Here is an 18,995-nt window from a genome sequence, read left to right on the forward strand (position 1 = left end):
ACCCTGCAGATGAGATCCAGCACACTGTTTTAAGAAGGATTCTAGGTGATTCCGATGCATGAGAACCACTGCTTTAGCCTAGGGGACCATATGTCTCATCCAAATAGAGTTCTCTCTTATCCAGTTTACAGCTAGAATTCATTTCAAAAACTGTTCATGTTGAATGCTAATTTTAATGTCTGCAACTGCACCCATGTTTATATATTTGTTCAATATAAATTATCCGTGGAGAATTCCTCTGAGAAAATTAGTTTGCCCATACTTTGTTGCATAGATCATTTATTCATTTGTTGACTGATTAAAACAGTAATCTTGTAAAGCAGATAATCTTTCAGTGCTAAATTCTACAAAGGTGTGCATCTTACCGCCACACAAATTTGGATCAAATCATACATTGCTTGGCATCCAGTCAGAAGATTTTCTTCCAACAGGACTGGAGTGTTTGATATCATTTTCATAAAATGCAAAATTAAAATAGCAGAGATAGACCATGTATTATACATAAACTGCTAAGCAAGTGTCTTAGTAAATCTGTTAGTTTTGCTGAAAAGGAAATACAGTGCTCAAAATGCAAAGTTTATAAAGCATGAAATTCCTTAAAGATGTAAATAAGAGCACGTCAGAGTCCTGTTTCATTATCATTGGGTTACTACAAATCTTAAACACAGACAGTGACTATAATTACCAAGATAAAGTCAATCATTTAAAATTACTGGACATAATTTTACATAATTTATCATTTAAATATATTATTCTATAAAACAATCTTATGAAATATGTGATATTCAGAAGGGACAGAGCAATGCTTGCTTAGGCTTTTAGGGATTGCAAATGATGAAGGTAGGACTGAACTTAGATTCATTTTAATTAAAAGAAGAGCAATTGGAGCATTGTATATTACATGTACATCAAAGACTATTTATATTTCTGCAAATATTCTCAGAGAGAGATTTTTCAACGGTCAGCTCTTCATCTAATATTTGTAATCCCGTCCACTATATAGCACTGTTACTGATAAGCTCAGATGAGAGCTACATTTCCCAGGCTCCCCTCATTCAGGAAGGGTCGTGTGACTACTATTGTCCAATGGCACATGAGTGGAAATTGTGTATGTCACAGGAGGGTGAGAGAACAAAGAAATAAAGCAGACTTGAGAACTGTTTCTAAGAAATAACATTGGAAGTGGTCACTAGTGGGGAAAAATGTACATCGGAGCCTTCTGAGTGTTTGAGGGATCTCTGCTCAGAGTTTAAAAAACTAGCTGTTTGCGCTTAAATCAACTCTTGGGCTCCCAAATTAGTAGGAATAAGATGTATGCTGTAAATGTGCCACAAGGAGGGCACATTGCCTGCCACTCCTTTCAGATGATGCCGTGGAGGATGATGAACAAGGACAAAGTCCCAGAAGGCAGAGGCAGGGCCACGGGGACAGAGGGACCAGGAAACCCTGCCACAGTCCCTGGGTAGAAGTCCCGACAATGCCCACTGAGCAGGAATTCATATTGTTAGAAAGTGGTGTGACTACTGTTTTTTCTTCTTTCTTCCCTCCTCTGAAAGAGAGTTTTTAAACTAATGCTACCCTTGCTCCAACACCTATATATTTAGTATGTGGGCTGGGGTGAGGTACAGATCACGCCTGTAATGGTTTCGGGACGCTAGACAGAGGAGTTGCATTTAGACCTGATGAAGAAACTACGCACAACCTGGAGATCCTGAACTTCAGGCAGTCTCTTTGGGTGACAGAAAGTTTATTTTGTGTATATGAGGATATAATGGGTGACTAGAGATAAGTACTGAGGAAGACACAACTAGCTGCCTTCCAGAGCTCCTGTCTTATTTTAGCTTAGAGCAAGGAATATAACTGGGAAGAGCCTGCCTTACTAGGGATTCTGTTTTCCAACTGTCTTACAACAGGGTAGGACCAATGTGAGTTGAAGTGAGGTGAGCCATTTCTGAGCCAAGTTGGCTAAGAAATCAGTGGGCTTTCCTCCCTGTCTGCCCTTGATGTGGATGCCCCCAGCTGCCATCCTTGACAGAGCCACAATACGGAAGGATGGAGACTTCTGAATCTCTACCTGGAGGAGAGCCCCCTGCTGTTCAGGTACACACAAATTACTTGGGCTGTGGGTAAGAAACAGAACGCTATCATATTAAGTCCACAAATCCAGCAGCTGGAGTTATAGAGGAGTACGATATCAAATTATGGCCCCTCAACACTTGGCAGATGCTCAGTGGAGAGAAAGTCTTTAGGGAAGATTGTCTGTCCCTATTTCTGGTTTCAGCCAGACTAGCTGAGTACTGATGCCTGCACTGGGCCATTTTGCACACACAACCTTCAGAATTACTTTTACTGACTTGCGGGAGTCCCTCCGCCCACACTAGGAAGGTTGGCAAAGCATCCCATGGCTTTAGTGATGCATGGTAAAGGTCTCCTCCCTGCTTCCTTTGCTCTATCATTTATTCACTCAATATGTATTGGTGGCCACTACGTGTCATACACTCTACTAGGGTGTTTGGATGTGGATGGTGTTATTACAGTTTTACACAGCAGCCTCCAGATTTAGATCTGGAGATAGTTTTCTCTAGCATTGTTCCAGAAAAAGCTATTTCTCTCTTTAGCAATTGCCTGGATTAAGCTGGGGACCTTCTGAATCTTGTAACCCATCTTCTTTCCTTCTTTACATTGTCTGTAGAAGGCTTTAAGCCAATCTGCACCCCACTGCTGGCATATTTATAGGTCCTTATGGCCTATTCTCAGCATCTTCATGTCTCGTTAAAGTCTCCTCTGAAGCCTCTTACCCTCATATTCCCTGCCTCCTGACTTCTTTCACGTTTGCCTTACATTTTATTTCTCCCTGCTGTGTCTGGCGCATCCATCTAAGTCACCTTTACTCATTTTTGGAAATATTTATAAATGAAAAGGGAAAAGAACAGAAATCACTTCCAGCACTATTTAGAGGTTCCTAATAAAGTGGGTTGTATCTGGACAACAGAAATGGAGCTGACTGTGTGAATGAGAGCCAAGGTGTCAGGAAGACGAGCATCTGGGCACCAGGGGTTATCAATGACCAGTGACTCGCTGTTCATTTTTGAAGCTCTACGTTGATTTGATCTCAACTCTTCAGAGACATCTGTTGGTTCCACATTTGTGTTAAATTCAAATCAGAATCCAAGTTTTGTAGTGGACTCTGAGTGATCCTTTAATTTATTCTATTTTGTATAGTGTATACCTCCTTGCCTCATATTTGGGGACTATGTTATTAGATGATTCATTAATGAACACTTGCTCATATTCCAACATTAGCTTGGAACTCAAGAAAGCAATTTGGCTGCAACTTGCCTTTCTAAATGTTTTTTTTTCTATTATTCTCTGAAAGAAAGTGAAAGTGAAGTTGCTTAGTCGTGTCCAACTCTTTGCGACCCCATGGACTGTAACCTATCAGGCTCCTCTGACCATGGGATTTTCCAGGCAAGAATGCTGGAGTGGGTTGCCATTTCCTTCTCCAGGGGATCGTCCTGACCCAAGGATTGAACCTGGGTCTCCTGCATTGCAGGCATATGCTTTACCATCTGAGCCACCAGGGAAGCCACCATTATTCTCTGAAGCGCCAGCCAAAGTAATTGGTGTCCTTGGAATATGCCTTGTGATTTCCATCTCCCTGTCTTTGTTTCTCCTATTACCTAGACCTGGTTTAAGAGAAATGTGCTGTGCTTAATCATTCAGTCATGTCTGACTCTTTGTGACCCCATGGACTGTAGCCTTCCAGGTTCTTCTGTCCATGGGGATTCCCCAGGCAAAAATACCAGAGTGGGTTGCCATGCCCTCCTCCAGGGCATCTTCCAAACCCAGGGATTGAACCCAGGTCTCCCACATTGCAGGTGGATTCTTTATCATCTGAGCCACGGGGGAAGCCCATGAATACCTGAGTGGGTAGCCTATCTCTTCGCCAGTGGATCATCCCGACCCAGGAATTAAACTGGGGTCTCCTGCATTGTAGGCAGATTCTTTAACAGCTTCCATTTATTGAACACTTATCTGCCAGAAATTTGTAAATCACTTTGCTCATTAACTTATGTAATCCTTGCTGATCCTATCAGAGAGATGCTATTAATTTTTCCCATTTTTACAGATGAGGAAAATAAGGACAGAGGGGTAAGAGCTAAATTTCCTTCATATCTGTACATTTTATTTTTATCTTGCTGTGTTGGATATATCCATATAAAGCCACCTTTAGTGTTTTATGGGATGCTTGCAAATAAAAAATTAGAAGAGCAAAATAAGTATTTCTAGAAAGAGCTGGAATTCCAATTCACACTGCCTTCCTCCTCAGCCCATGCTCTGGGCTGTGACACCTTCGGCTTCCAAATCTGCTTACACTTTAGTATCCTTGTGGAGCTTTCAAAGAATACAAATACTCAGGTCCCACCCTATTTCAATGAAATAAAAATACTTAAGGATGTGGTCAAGACATTGGTGTTTTTAAGAACCTCTCTGATGACTGTATGGAGAAGGAAATGGCGACCCACTCCAGTATTCTTGCCTGGAGAATCCCAGGGACAGAGGAGCCTGGTGGGCTGCTATCTATGGGGTCGCACAGAGTCGGACACGACTAAAGCAACTTAGCAGCAGCAGCTGATGACTGTAATGTGCAGCTGGGTGAATTCACAGTACCCTTTAACACTCCTAGTGTGAAGTATCTCTTCTTCCCATGGTTAAGACATCATCACCCCAGTCTTTCTCACTTTTTCTTTCTAAGTGGAATCAACTCTCCTCTTGCCATAGTGATCTTGATACATTACCAGAAGTTCTCCTGAAGAACCTTGGACTCTTGTCCTAGACCTTTTGAATATGCACAAGTCAGGGCTTTCCAGTCCTCCAGCTAATTAGATGCTCAGGTTTCCTTTGGGATGCATGTCCTCTTGCATAATCTTCACTGAGTTTTTTTGCCAGCAAATTTGATGCACCTTTGCTGAGCGAGCATTGACTTAAATATCAGAATTGACTTGCATCTTTTCTGGCATTTCTTGGGTTTAATCTCTCTATTGCTTAGAAACATAAGTTTAAGTACAATGAATAGTAGCTATGGTAGAAGCAATGTTTTTGATTCCTTTGCTAGGTAGTGAAAAACTCTCAGGAAATTGAATCATGTCATTTATCAGCACAAAAGCCTTTAGCACCAGACTCCACCACTTTTGGACAGAGTTCCAATGCCTCATCTTGGTTACCAGGGTGCTGCATGAGTTCATCCTAGGGAATGCTCTGGTCTCACCTCTTCCAGACCTAATCCACGCTCTTCTCTCTCCAGGCCCACTAAGCATCTTTCACTTCTCTGAATCCATAAGGTCTCTTGTTGACTCCACACTTGTACATAAACTGTTCCACTGCCTTGAACATACTACTGTATCATCTTACCTGCTTAGTCAGGTCTCAGTTTGGACGTTAATTCTGCAGGGAAACAATCCAGAGCCCTTCCCTATCATGGGTTAACACCCTCACCTTGGCTCTCAGATTGCCCTGGGCTAATCCTTCTCATACAGTCTTGAAATCACCCATTTACTGTCATCTCCCCTAGATCTCATAATCATTAGGTCACCCTGTCTCTGATGCTCACTATCAACAGTGTTTATGGAATGAATCTTCGGTATGTGGGCATTTTCCTGGGCCATTTTCTCTATCATTTTTGGCTTAGGAGGTAGTATTAGACATTTTTCTCTTGAATGCTACAGATTCTGCAAGATGACACTGTCAAAAATGACAGGCTTTAGACAAATGGTATTAACTCTTAAAGACATACCAAAAATCAGTCAGTGAGCAGGCTGCAAGATCATTTGTAACATTTATTCATCTGAATAATTGAGTGCACTGAAAAACTCCTCCTTTGATCAAAAGTTCTATGTAAATTTTCTCTTTGTATATATTTTGTCTCCACCTGGAACACTAGGAGTAATCAGTGATGGAATATACCTATGCTTGAGGTCTTCCTTTTAATTTGCATTAAAATGGAATAAAAATTCTCAGCATATAAACACAAGAAGAAGGATAAGTAAAGTCAAGCTCCTTAATGTCCTATAATTTGAAGTGCAGGATCTGATGAGGCTCTATGGATGAATCTGTTAATGGGGATAATCATCACAGTACCCATCTCGTGTTGTAAAGTTCTGACATGAAAATGCTGGTAAAGTTCTCAGCAGTGTACCTGACACATGGTGCCCCCCAACTTCTAGTTCCTGCAGTCATTATTATCCTTTATCTATAAGGGCTCTTAGTACAGTGGATAATTTTTATAGTGTGCTTGTAGCTTTATTATAATGCTTCTCAACTCTATGTGCTTGAGGATTTTGAAGGGAGCAGGACTCAGTAATGTGAGAAACAACAGTTTTCTCATTATTTCCTTCTTCACAAAACAGACTTAAATAATGTCCATAAATCCATCTGAATTTTTACACACTACCTCAGATTTCGGGAATGGGTTGGTCAGGCACCCATTGGGTGTATGTGTTAGGGAAGTTTTCTTTTCCTTTTTTGCTACATAGATTAGGGTATTGTAAATTCATAATGAAATGAACTAGAGTCAAAGAGTATATAGGTTAATCAGGAAGAAAATAAACTAACATGAGCCTGTAGTTAGCTGCCATGTTTAAATATACCTCAAATTATCAGCCCTTTACCCTGATGCCCTGCCTGATATAATGAACCTAGTACTTACAATATTTTCTAAAGTCAGACAGGAGAATTGAAAAGCAGTGACTTGCAATTTCTGTCGGAAAGTTTGGCTTGTTTGATTTGGGGGTGGTTGTGAGTATTCTCTGCAGCAGTGTGACTGGCTCAGCCAGAGAGACTGAGGCATTCAGGTGACAGCAACCATGTGGATAACAGTGTGTGTGGAAGGCAGGGATATCAAAAAGACAATGTGTTTCCCTTAGATTTGGCATTGTCTCAAGTGTCAGTAGGGAGTTTTTAAAATCTGTTGTCAGGCACTACATAGGCAGGTTTCTGTCTAAATAGAGGAGTCTCAGTGCTGTCTCCTCACTCACCAAGTTCCAAGTTGACTTTTCATTCAATTACCCCCAGCAGATTTCTGCACTGCTGCCTTCCCTAAACATTTGATGAGCACATCTCAGTTCCAAGAACTATACTCAGAACTGGAGATGCACAGCTCAATTACAACACTATTGTCTGACCCCTACCTGTGTTCTCCGCCCCTTCTAGCATATGATCTCACTGTTGCTTGAGAAAATCACGATGATTTCCTCAAATTCTTGATCAAAACCCAAGGCTTTTGCCCAGCTGTTCTCTGCCTGGGATGCTCTTCACCCAGCAAGCTTAAGTCATGACTCAGACCTCTTGTCACTTCTTCCCAGAAGTCTCAGTTTCCCAGCCTCCTTTAGATTCTTTGCTATTACATCCTCTCTGAATTCCTTTGCTCCAGAACATGCAGTTTCTACTTGAACAATCTGATGTATGATTATAGTAAGATGTGTCTTCCCAGATGGACTATAGTTTCCATGAGAACAAGGGACTAACTTTGTTCATCATTACGTGAACGTGTGTTTGGCGTAATTCCTGGCACATAGTCAATGCTCTGAAGAGATCTACTGAGTGAACAGATGAGTGTCTTTAGACATAAGTCAATAGAAAGTTATACTACATTATGATAAATTCTGACAAATATTATCCAGGATATACCAGGGACACAGAGAAGGGTATCTGTTAGATTTGGGTGCATAGGTTTGAGGAAAGGCCTCTGGAGCTGGTGCTATAACTTGGTTGATGAACTTGCAGTGGGATGGGGTAGGGAGAGAAGTGCTGAGGGCACATTTTAGTCAGAGGGATTAATCAGGGTCAAGAGAAAAGTTTATACTTTATTAAAATTAGGAGATGATGAGGAAATGATGGATTTGAAATGTATGTGATGGGAATGATGAGCGTGTCTGTTGAAGCTGCCTTCAGGATGCTGTCATTCTCCAAGGAAGGGAATGCATGAAGTGGGAGGTACTCTGAACCTCTCCTACCTAGGTTTTCAATGCTGGCTTCTACTCATCATGTCCAGCAGTTCTTCATTTGGGGTCTCAGATCTCCTGCTACCATGCTTAGAAGAAATGATTTAACGTCTCTAAGGCACCAGGTTCTTCCTCTATAAAATGGGGTAATAGTAGTACCTGTCTTATAAGGCTACTGTTATGAGAAATACAAAAAGTCATACATGTAATACACAGGTCTGGCACCTATTAAGAGCTCAATAATTATAAGCTAGTACAATTATTAGTTTTAAATTTGTACTATAACTCGTGCCCCATATAGATGATAAGACCATTGCCAGCTGATATGGACTTAACCTCCCTTGTTTACAGATAAGAGAATGAAGCAGATATCTAGAAAGCGCCCAGGAGGAAAGGTGAACATCATCTGTGAACACTATGGTGAGTACATATGGACTCGCCTCAGTTTCAGCTGCCTTGAGGCCTCCTTCGTGCACTCTCTGCTCTCGGTACTCTGTGATAACCCCGGTATGTTGTCACAGTAACTTCCCTTTTCACTTGAGCCACTGCTGAGAGGACTGGTGAGAACAGGTACCCAGCACAGAGCAACGCTGGTATGTAAGCACCAAAGAAGAACATGAACGATCATTTCTGAGTCGGCACTTGCATGCCATTCTATACCTGAAGGAATGTGGTCTTCCCTTGGATGAGTGGCTAGTTAACCACCCAGCCATTATACCAGCCTAAGTAATACTGCTGACCTTGAATTTGAGTCCGTTGATTTTAAGGCTTCCCAGGTGACTCAGTGGTAAAGAAGCCACCTGCCAATGGAGGAGACGCAGGAGATGTGCATTCAGTCCCTGAGTCGGGAAGATCCTCTGGAGAAGGAAATGTTAACGCAGTCTAGTATTCTTGCCAGGATAATCCCATGAACAAAGAAGCCTCACGGGCTATAGTCCATGAGGTTGCAAAGAGTCAGACACAACTGAGTGACTGAGCATGCATGCCACTGAATTTTACCATTAAATCTTTTAAATGAAGCAGTAATGAGAATACTAACTACCATAAGGGCTTATAAGTAAAACTGGTGGCTTGGGGAAGGTGAGAATGTCCTACTAGTATCCTAGTTCAGTTGGACATTTTGACTCCAACTAGTCTTGTGTGGTCGGTGTGTGGAACTTCATTTCTATGTCCACCACACCAGTTAAGGACCCTGGTTCCTTTTTCACCTCCTGGGAGCACACCTATGCAGAGTGGAAGACTAGGGAGGCAGGTGGTGATGACTCCTGTTGGACTATTTGTGTGCAATATGCTAGCTTCTATTCATGGCTGGTCTTCACTGGAAGGAAACCAAAAGGATATGAAGAGTGTGTTGACTTACTATGTATAGTAGTTTCTCTGCTGGCAGCTGGAGAGATGGGTCCAGAGGTGATGGCACACAACCCTGGCAGGAGTGGCATGTCTGTCTTTGCTTCAGTGGACCAGTTTTCCTATTCATGTCGTCCTTCTTTTCTCCCTCCCTGGGCTCATGGCATCCATATCAGTTTGAGGGCAAAAAATTCTCATCTTTCAATTTTCTACCAGAGTTTCTGAATGACTTTGGAACTTAATAGAAATCATTTGGGCATCTCTTCTTTGGTTGGTGCATAATTCATGTCTTGTTGTTTAAGCTGGGAGCAGGCCCTCGAAACTTCAAGAAGCTTGATAGAATACAGAACTGATTTTTCAAAATACTATTCATCTGCATAAATTTCTACATGGGCCTCAGAAGGGGACAGAGTTTTATCACTTTCCTAGAAGAAGTCATCACAATCTTCCACATAGAAAGGGACCAGCATCCTCAGTAGCTTCCAGTGCTGTTGGAGAAGGACAGAGCTATAGATTTTCCCAGAAGTGTGAAATAATTCACCAGGCTCACTCATTATTCATATGGATAGCACATTAATAACACAGGACCCTGAAATCTTACCTTATCTTGGCTGGAGCCAAGCTACAGGGATGAGGACCTGACTCCATAGATTTAGAACAACATTTTTCCCCCTTTCTAAAAAAAAAGAATTGATTAAAGGTGCTTTCATATCAGACAATAACAGGTCTTTGAAAACACCTGAGCTCATTGCAGATAAATGAAAACCAATGACTTTGGAGCTATGTTAGAAAAATTTTCTTATTGATGATTTTGGAATTCTTTGTAACCAAGTATATTCCAGCTAGATAACTGACAATGATTTGGGATATGTTGCATCATAATTACACACACACACACACACACACACACACACACATGCATGCCCCAACTTACACACTCTGACAAATGTTTGTGCAGAGAGTTTTATGTTTCTCAAGTGTCTACATAGATGGGCTTTACAATAGGACTTACTATATCTAGGTGCAAGGATGGCAAATAGAAAGGGAACAAGTGGAAGCTGTGACAGATTTTATTTTCTTGGGCTCTAAATGCACTGTGGACAGTGATTGCAGCCACAGAATTAAAAGACACTTGCTCCTTGGAAGGAAAGCTATGACAAACTTAGTGTATTTAAAAGCAGAGACATCACTTTGCCAACCAAAGTCTGTATAGTCAAAGCTACAGTTTTTCCAATAGTCATCTACGGATGTGAGAGTTGGACCATAAAGAAGGTTGAGGGCCAAAGAACCGATGCTCTTGAACTGTGGTGCTGAAGAAGAATCTTGAGAGTTCCTTGGACAGCAAGGAGATTAAACCAGTCAGTCCTAAAGGAAATCAACCTTGACTTTTCATTGGAAGGACTGATCCTGAAGCTCCAATACTTTGGCACCTGATAGGAAGAGCTGACTCATGGAAAAGACCCTGATGCTGGGAAAGATTGAAGGCAAAAAGAGAGAAGGTTGGCAGAGGATAAGATGGTTAGATTGCATCACCAACTCAGTGGACAAGGTTTTGAGCAAACTCCAGGAGACAGTGAAGGACAAGGAGAACTGGCATGTTGCAGTCCATGGAGTCACAAAGAACGATATGACTTAGCAACTGAACAAGAAATATGCACTAAATATACTTTCATATTTCGTTTTCTCTCTGGAAAGGACATCAAAATTCTGAGATTTCTTAGGTGATATCTAGATTCATGAACCCAATCCTATTGAGGAAACATGGTAAATTATAAGTCTAAGAACTGTGGCTAAATAAAGTTAAGGCAAGGAGTTATAATGCATGTGATTTGTATTATGTTCCCCAAACATCCAGTCTCATTAGAAAATTTCCTATTTATCTTCCTCCTTTTCAGTGAACCAAATAAAGGAAAGTGGCTAACTAGTTGAGTTTGTAAGCTGTTTATCATTGAGTATAATTTATATGTAATTTTTCTCTCTTCCCTCCCTAATACTGCATATTACTAAACCTTTCATCTCTGCATATAACTGACTGCTGAAACATTACATTTCAGAGTTTAATTTACATTTCTTCTCTTGAGTGAGTTTAAGCATTTTTCCATGTTTACTAACTATTCTTTTATGGAAAGAGTGAAGTATTTAAGATATTGTCTTATGTTAAAAATGAAAAGGTTAAGACCATTTTTAAAATAATGTGACACCATTTTGATTTATTGAGTTTCATGTGTATATCCATAAGCCTACATGTGCATAGATATTATCTGTAAGAATGCACAGAAATCTGGTAGCGATGCTTCTCTATGGCAATTAAGGTGTGAGAGGATTAGTGGAAAAAGAGAGGAGGAGGTCTATTCTTATTTTTGATCCTTTCTTTGTTGTTTTTGGATGCACCATTTATGGTGCTTTCCTGGTGGCTCAGTGGTAAAGAATCTGTGTGCCAATGCAGGTGATGTAGGTTCAATCCCTGACTTGGGAAGATTCCCCTGGAGAAGGAAATGGCAACCCACTCCAGTATTCTTGCCTGGGAAATCTCATGGACAGAGGATCTTGGTGGGCTATAGTCCATGGGGTTCAAAAGAGTTGGACACAACTTAGCAGCTAAACAACATTTGAATTTACAAGAGGTTAGTACTTTTATATGAAAGAGCAAATTTCTTACAACATATGCTTATTAGCTTTAGAATATTAGGAAAATGGCTCTGTGAGCCAGGAACCATACATTCCACTGTGTTCAGGGATCAGGTAAGCAATATCAATGTGTCAGAGCCTGGTGTGTAAGAGGGAGTGGTGAATCCTCTGGGAATTGGAGTGTTCCATCAAAGAGCAAGCAAAGTCAATTTTCCCACTGCTTAGTCAAGGACCCAAGGAACAGGTCTGACAGTAGTTTCTGCCAGTGGGCTCTCAGAGTTGGAACCTATGGCTTTAAACTAAAAAAGGAAAAGTGATACCCACACTTAGAGGTATGGCACTATCTGAAAACTGAATACCCTTCTCTTTATCCTGACAAGAAACAAATAGAGAGACAGCACTTTTATTAGATGGTCTAAAAACTCTGTCAACTCTTGTATGCCCTTCCTCTCTTTGCTCTGACTAATGTACCCTTGAATTCCTTACCTACCTGGGCAGGAATAGGTGCCAAGGAGGAGAGCAAAAGAAAATTTGCATAATTTGGAAATCATGCTTGGAAATGTAACAGTTTTACTAATGATGCTATAAAAGGCCTTCTTCTAACAAGAACAATAGAATCTCCTTTCAGCAACAGCTCATGAAGAAACCAGTTGAACTCAGACTTCTGTCTATTAAAAAAGCCAGAGTCTGCTTTGAAAGAGTGAGAAAAACTTTAAACAGAGATTGTAATGAAGGGACCATAGACAGCTACTGTGGTGTATGGCCTTAGTCCACCATAGCAATTCATTATTTTGGTCTTCTGGTATGTGTGTATGTTGAGTAACAAATGGCAGAGCCAAAACAGGTCATCTTCTCTGTCCCCTAAAATATTTAATATGTGTGAATAAAAATAAGGGCTTAAGGTTTTTCATACTGCATTTCCCTGGAAGTTCTCTAGATGCTTTCCAAACCTAAGTTGACCCTGACATGCCACTGAAATGTGATAAACCACATTACTACCAAGACCTGTTGTGCACCGTTTGGTCTTTGGAAAAGCCAGTCTTTGGAAACATACTGAGTTATGGGCAAAGGAATTATCGACTGGTCTTGGAAGACCTAAAACACTTTCCTGGAAACAAAAACAAAAACACAGTCTAAATAGTCTAACACCAACATGGCCCAAACATGGCTCCATTTCATGGAACATTGGGTCTGCAGGATATAAACAAGTGTTACATAGAAGAGGGTTCTATGGTCAAATATGTTTAGGGAATACTGGACTAAAGTTCTACAGGTTCCTGGTCTGCAGAGCTTCTCAGGCCTTTAACATGCTATCTTGTTCAGAAGGCTAAGAAGGGGCTATATATGGAATATTTCTTGTACACATTTCATGCTATTCTACAGAAAATTGTTACTGAATTTCAAATTTACTTCAGTTCTCTGATCTATCTATTCATGATGGGAATACAATGGCATGTTGTCAAGAAAATTTTATTATGTATTTTCCAAAGGAGCAATCTTCAGAAGCAAGTTTTAGAGAGATTCTGCTCCTGGAATCTCAAATAATACAATTTGAAAAAAAAATAAAGTTTCAATCTACCAAATAACACTTTATTTTGTTAAAATTAGTTATGTGCTGTGAGACAATACAAATAAGTTGTTTGGAAAAATGAATGAAGTAATTTCAAGGATAGATGTTTTAATATTCCTTCTAGGCATCCATTGTCTTCTGTCTCTCTTTTATCCCGTCTTCCCTGGTTCCTCTTTCCCAGGCCCCTCTGTTCTTTGTATGTCCCTCTAGTTCACTGACTATGGGCCTCCTTTCCTGTAATTCTGTTTCTTTTCCTGGGTCTGAGTCTTTGTGTATCTTTCCTTTTGTTTCTTTTGCTTTCACCTTGGAAACCTAGTCGTGATAAGTCGGGAACAAAACGTAGTGATATATTTTGGAAGATTCTCTTTAAGAAAACAGCCGGGAGTATGACGCCTTTTTCATCATATTAATGTACACTAATGGTTAAAAACAAAATAGTCTGGGGTTTCTGTATCTGAGAAAGTTAGAAGGTTTTATGATGTGAGGTGGTCTCTTCTTGCTGTTATCTCTGGCTGGTAATCCCAGTATAAGAAGACAAGAATACCAGGTAAAATCAGCTAGAAATCAGTCACTGAAATGGTCATAAGTTACAAGGAATGAGAAAGGAAGGCCTATCAACTTATCATGGAGATTTTTTTTTACTTATATTGACACTAAAACTTCACAGTGAATGAAAAGTCCTCACTAAGCAGTAGTTACAATGATATTTTCCATTTATTTGTCTAAGCTAGAAACATAAACTACATGAAAATAAAATACAAAATAGAGACAACTGCATGACAATCTTCCCATCAAACAGTCATTTTATCCCACCCCTTCCCCCAGCCACTGCCAGAAACAATGACGCTTCAATCATTCTACAAAACTGAAACCATTATTTACACAAATGCTTCTAACTGTTCGATGACAATGACCTCAGGAAGGATAATCAATCAACCATCTCGAAGACACAGAAAGGGAAGGGGAAAGTATTGCCCAAAGTTCTAAATGTTTCTGTAAGTATCCGTCATAGTCGGACTTTCTGTCTCTTCTCACTCAAATGTTTTGGCATTCTGCAAGAAAGCCTTTGGAATAGAACATGTGTTTGTTAGATTGTGGTTTGCCTATGCTTGCTAAACGGGGCCCTTGGAGTCAGATAGCCCAGGTGGATCTTCTGGCTCTGCCACTGTGGTGTAAGATTTTGAACAAGTCACTCAGTCTCTGAGCCTCAATTTCCTGGTGAGTAAAACCAAAATAATCGAAGGTTACACCTTATAGGGCTGGGATTAGAACTGAATAAACAGATTTGAAGGACTTGGAAAAGTGGTACATGGTAAGCCTTCAAGAAAATGTTAGCCACTCTTTTTATTATTGTTACCATTTTTCTATTTATAGTCAATTATTTTTAAAAATTTCATACTCTTTTAATGCCACTATAGATCAATTAGAATAATAAGATACAACTTCACAGGCCTCCTAGAAATTATTTGTTTGTTTTACATCACCTGCTTGGAAAAATTCTTCTCTTAAATAAATAATTATGCTTCTTTCATCATCATCTTATTTATTGTATCCTAAATTTAGTCTCTGGAAAGTAATTGGAGATTATGGAGTCTACATTTTTAGATGATCTCAAGCAAAGATCTTGAACAAGGGGTCCACTCCATTTACTTTGAGTTATAGAATAATTAACAAAAACACAACATGATGTGAATTCTAGTGTAACAAACTATATTCTCTCAGAATAGTACTAGGCACACATTCAATTGTGTAATGCTTTCTAAAATATTTGCAGAAGACTATGAAAATTTAGGTTGTTGAGTGTGTATTTTTGGTATTTTGATATTATTAGTCAACAGAATATCACTTTTAAACTAAAAGTCCACTCCTTAAATATCTCTCCAAATATCATGCATTATACTTTTCAATGAGTTGCTAAGGTTATACTGCTAAATGTATGCCCCATTTAAAATAATCTGGTCTCAGATTGTGAATCTTCAAACAATCCAATATAAGCATTTTGAAAAATCAAGCTGTGCCTCTGTTTTTGGAAACACTGCAAAAAAGGCAACTGACCTGCAATTTCAGAGGAAAGCAAATAACAGCAATTGGAACACTTACCCTGGGAAATGCACTATGTAGAACAAAATATGTTTAGGGCAAATGTGGTATCTGGATTGTCAACTGTTGTCATGGAGAGAAACTCGTTTCTATCCATTTGCAGGATGAGAAGGGAAATGCATGAAACATCATAAATATGCCAAAGTGGAAGATAGTTAGATAAATGGTGGTACATCCTACCCTGAAATTCTGTGTAGCTATTAACAAAAATGTTTTTTTAAGAGTATGTTTTAAGTTGGAAAATGTTCATCATATTGAGTTGGCAAAAATGTTCATTTTCTTATGGAAAAACCCAAATGACTATTTTGGCTAACTCAATATATTAATAGAAACAAGCTGTCAATCAAATAGTACTATAACATTTTAGTTCAATAAAATATCTACTTTGTGAGTTTCTTTTAATGGATTCAACCTCAAAGAAGGTATACTCACCTTCTTACAAAGCAATAATATTATGGGTGATTTTAATGTATGGATGTACTGTAGTTTTCAAAATTCTTATAATGAATATACATTTCAGAAGAAGACAGACCATCATTAGCGATATCCAGTATAAACACTTAGAAGCAGTTCTAAGAAAATATAGTGGCCAAAATGCCATTGTATTGAATTACTATGAAATGAAACTTCAGAAAATAATGTCTGTTTCTAAGCATTACCCACACTTGTCAGTAAGACAGAAAACTGATACCATCATTTAAGGAGTACTTGAGGAGAACCAGACATTAGACAAAACACGTTATACATATGATTTCCTTAGTTCTCACCACAACCTCATGAAGCAGAAACAATCATTATTCCCATTGACAGATGAGGAAACAGGTTAGGAAGCAACATGACTGGCCCAAGATCATCCCATTAGCAACTGGTACAGCTGGGATTCCACTCGTGTCTAATTTCATAGTTTATGGTCTTAATAACTACACTGGAATTGTTCCTTTATATACCCACTTCCTATTCAATTTGCATGTAGAGATACAGGCCTTAAGAGAGTTTTGATCAAAGTAGCACAGACACTTTTTACCATACAGGCCAATGGATTCCAAGATTTTTGAGGAGTAGGATGCTTTGGAAATTAGAAACAATGAGTCCGAGGCTATAGAATATGCTGTACTTCATTGACTTTTGCTCAGAAGATAGACACCAACAGCTCTCCTGCCTAAACCTACTACACTAAAGGGCTCCAAGTTTCCAAAGTCAGACAGACTTGTTCCGAGAAACAGAAGTTACCGATATGTGGCTTCACTTCGCAGAGAAACTTAGAGCCAAATGCCAGTTCCCCCTGTGTCAGCACAGACAATGCACTGGCCCCTGAGTTCTCCATTCAGATCCAGAAGGCAATTCTATCTCTAGGTAATTCGTGATAAAAAAAAGGAACTGGAAACAAAATGGAGATTCATAGTTAAGAGACTCACTGCTTTCTTTGGCAGAGAAGACGAGAAATTATGGTTTTATAATGTTTATTGGCTTCAGGGGCCAAGAGTTTCCTCCTCTAAGAGGATGCAATGGATTTTCTGGTCTAGCTGCCTGCTTTCCCTGCAGTGGAGGTGCCTTATGGTACTGACTGTGATCTAGAATAACCAAAAAGTCATAGTGCAAGTCTCTCAACCACAGCCCTACTGACACTGGTGGCATGATAATCCTTTGCTGTGGGAGCTGTCCTGAGCATGGTAAGTTGGTGAGCAGCTTCCTGGCTTGTACACACCAGATGCTGGTAGCACTCTTCTGGTTGTGACAGATATCTGCACCAAAATTGTCTCCAGACATTGTCAAATGGCTCCTGAGAATTGCCCTAATTGAGAACTACAGATCACAGTGCATTCCTAAATCTAACCTTTTCACATCTTCTAAAAAAAAAAAAAAAAAAAAAAGCTTGACCTTCCCATGGTACAGAATGCCCCAAGAGCTTGTCCCTCTGGCTGTGGCTGATTGGGCAAAGAATAACATGTGACCCAAGCCAGGTCAATCATATTTAGTCTTTTTGGAGATGGCATTTAAGATACAGGAAGTGAGTCAAATATACTTGTATGCCATGATGCTAAGTGAGATCAGAGTTGGTCCCACAGAAATTAAAAGCTTTATACCAATCCCTAAGTTATGGGAGAGCAAAAGATAAAATCCTTGAAGGAACCAGTCTACACAGAAGAGAATGAGGGAAAGAAAGATCAAAACAAAGAAAATAAGATGGAGGCTGCCTAAATAGCTTATGAATCCCATGACATTTGGCTGAATTTCCTATAACCAAGTTCCCCAGGACTTCTCTCTTTTCTTAAAAAATAACTTTTGCCTTTCTTGGTCTAGTTTATGTGTGAGTGTTTCCTTTCTAACCGCCTAATGATTCACAATGAAAAAACACAACATGAGCCAATCTAGAAGGTATCTTTCTCCATCTATATCTAGAGGACCATGGAACCTAAGTCAAGAGGTTTAGCTTAAAATTCCTGCTCTATGACCAGAGCAAGTGAGTCACTTCTCTGAGTCCTGATTTCCTTACTGAAGATTTTGAAGGTCAACTCACATCTGGCTCTAAAATGATGAAAGATAAAGATGGGGAGAGATATCTATTATCCCTTTGAACTGTGGACTCTCTGTTTGACAGGCATATAACATTGTTTACAGATGGTGGTCAAGACTGGGTATTATGGTCAGTTAGTTTCATCTCAAGAGTTAGCAGAGCTACAACTTACCAATCATGGGACCAATGGAACATTAATGAACTGCTCTAAGTCTCAGTTTCCTTCATGTTTAAAAAGGCAGGGAAAGTGTATCTACCCTGGTGGTCCTTGCCTTCAGGTTTTCAAGCCTTTTTCGTCCACTTCCATGCTGGACAGATAGGGTTGACTCATATAACCCATAGGATATTGTGGAAAGAATAAAGGATAACTTCTGAGGCTCTATCATAGTCACATTGTGGCTTTTACATTGTTCTCTTGGGTCACTCACTCTGCAGGAAGCCAGCCACTATGGTGTGAGGACACCTAGCTTCCTTTGGAAGGGAAAAGAGGCCACCTGCTCACAGCTCTGTGAAGAGCCGTCTTAAAACCATCCTCCAGCATCAGTCAAGTCCTCAGATCTTGACTGCAACCACGGAAGGGACCCCAAGCCAGGACCACCCAGCCAAGCTGAATTCCTGACCTATGGAAATTGTGAGATGGTGTTTGCTATTTAAAGCTGCTAATTTCAGGGGGAATGTAAATTGTTACATAGCAAGAGATAAGAAAGATGGTATTGTTAGGATGAGTAAATAAAATAATGCATGAGAAATGTTTAGGACAGGGAATGGCAAATGGTGAACTCTCAGGGCACATCTATCTGTTCCTGAATATATATGAAGCCCTAGATCAGTGCCT

General features: G+C 39.9%; 1 protein-coding gene across 3 annotated transcripts in view; it reads right to left on the reverse strand.

The window, feature by feature from the left end:
- Nucleotides 1-18,995, reverse strand: part of TAFA1 (TAFA chemokine like family member 1) — a 501,734-nt gene that overhangs the window by 83,704 nt on the left and 399,035 nt on the right. The window lies entirely within an intron of this gene.

Source organism: Odocoileus virginianus, chromosome 26 (assembly GCF_023699985.2).
Source record: "Odocoileus virginianus isolate 20LAN1187 ecotype Illinois chromosome 26, Ovbor_1.2, whole genome shotgun sequence".
Classification (NCBI taxonomy): domain Eukaryota; kingdom Metazoa; phylum Chordata; class Mammalia; order Artiodactyla; family Cervidae; genus Odocoileus; species Odocoileus virginianus.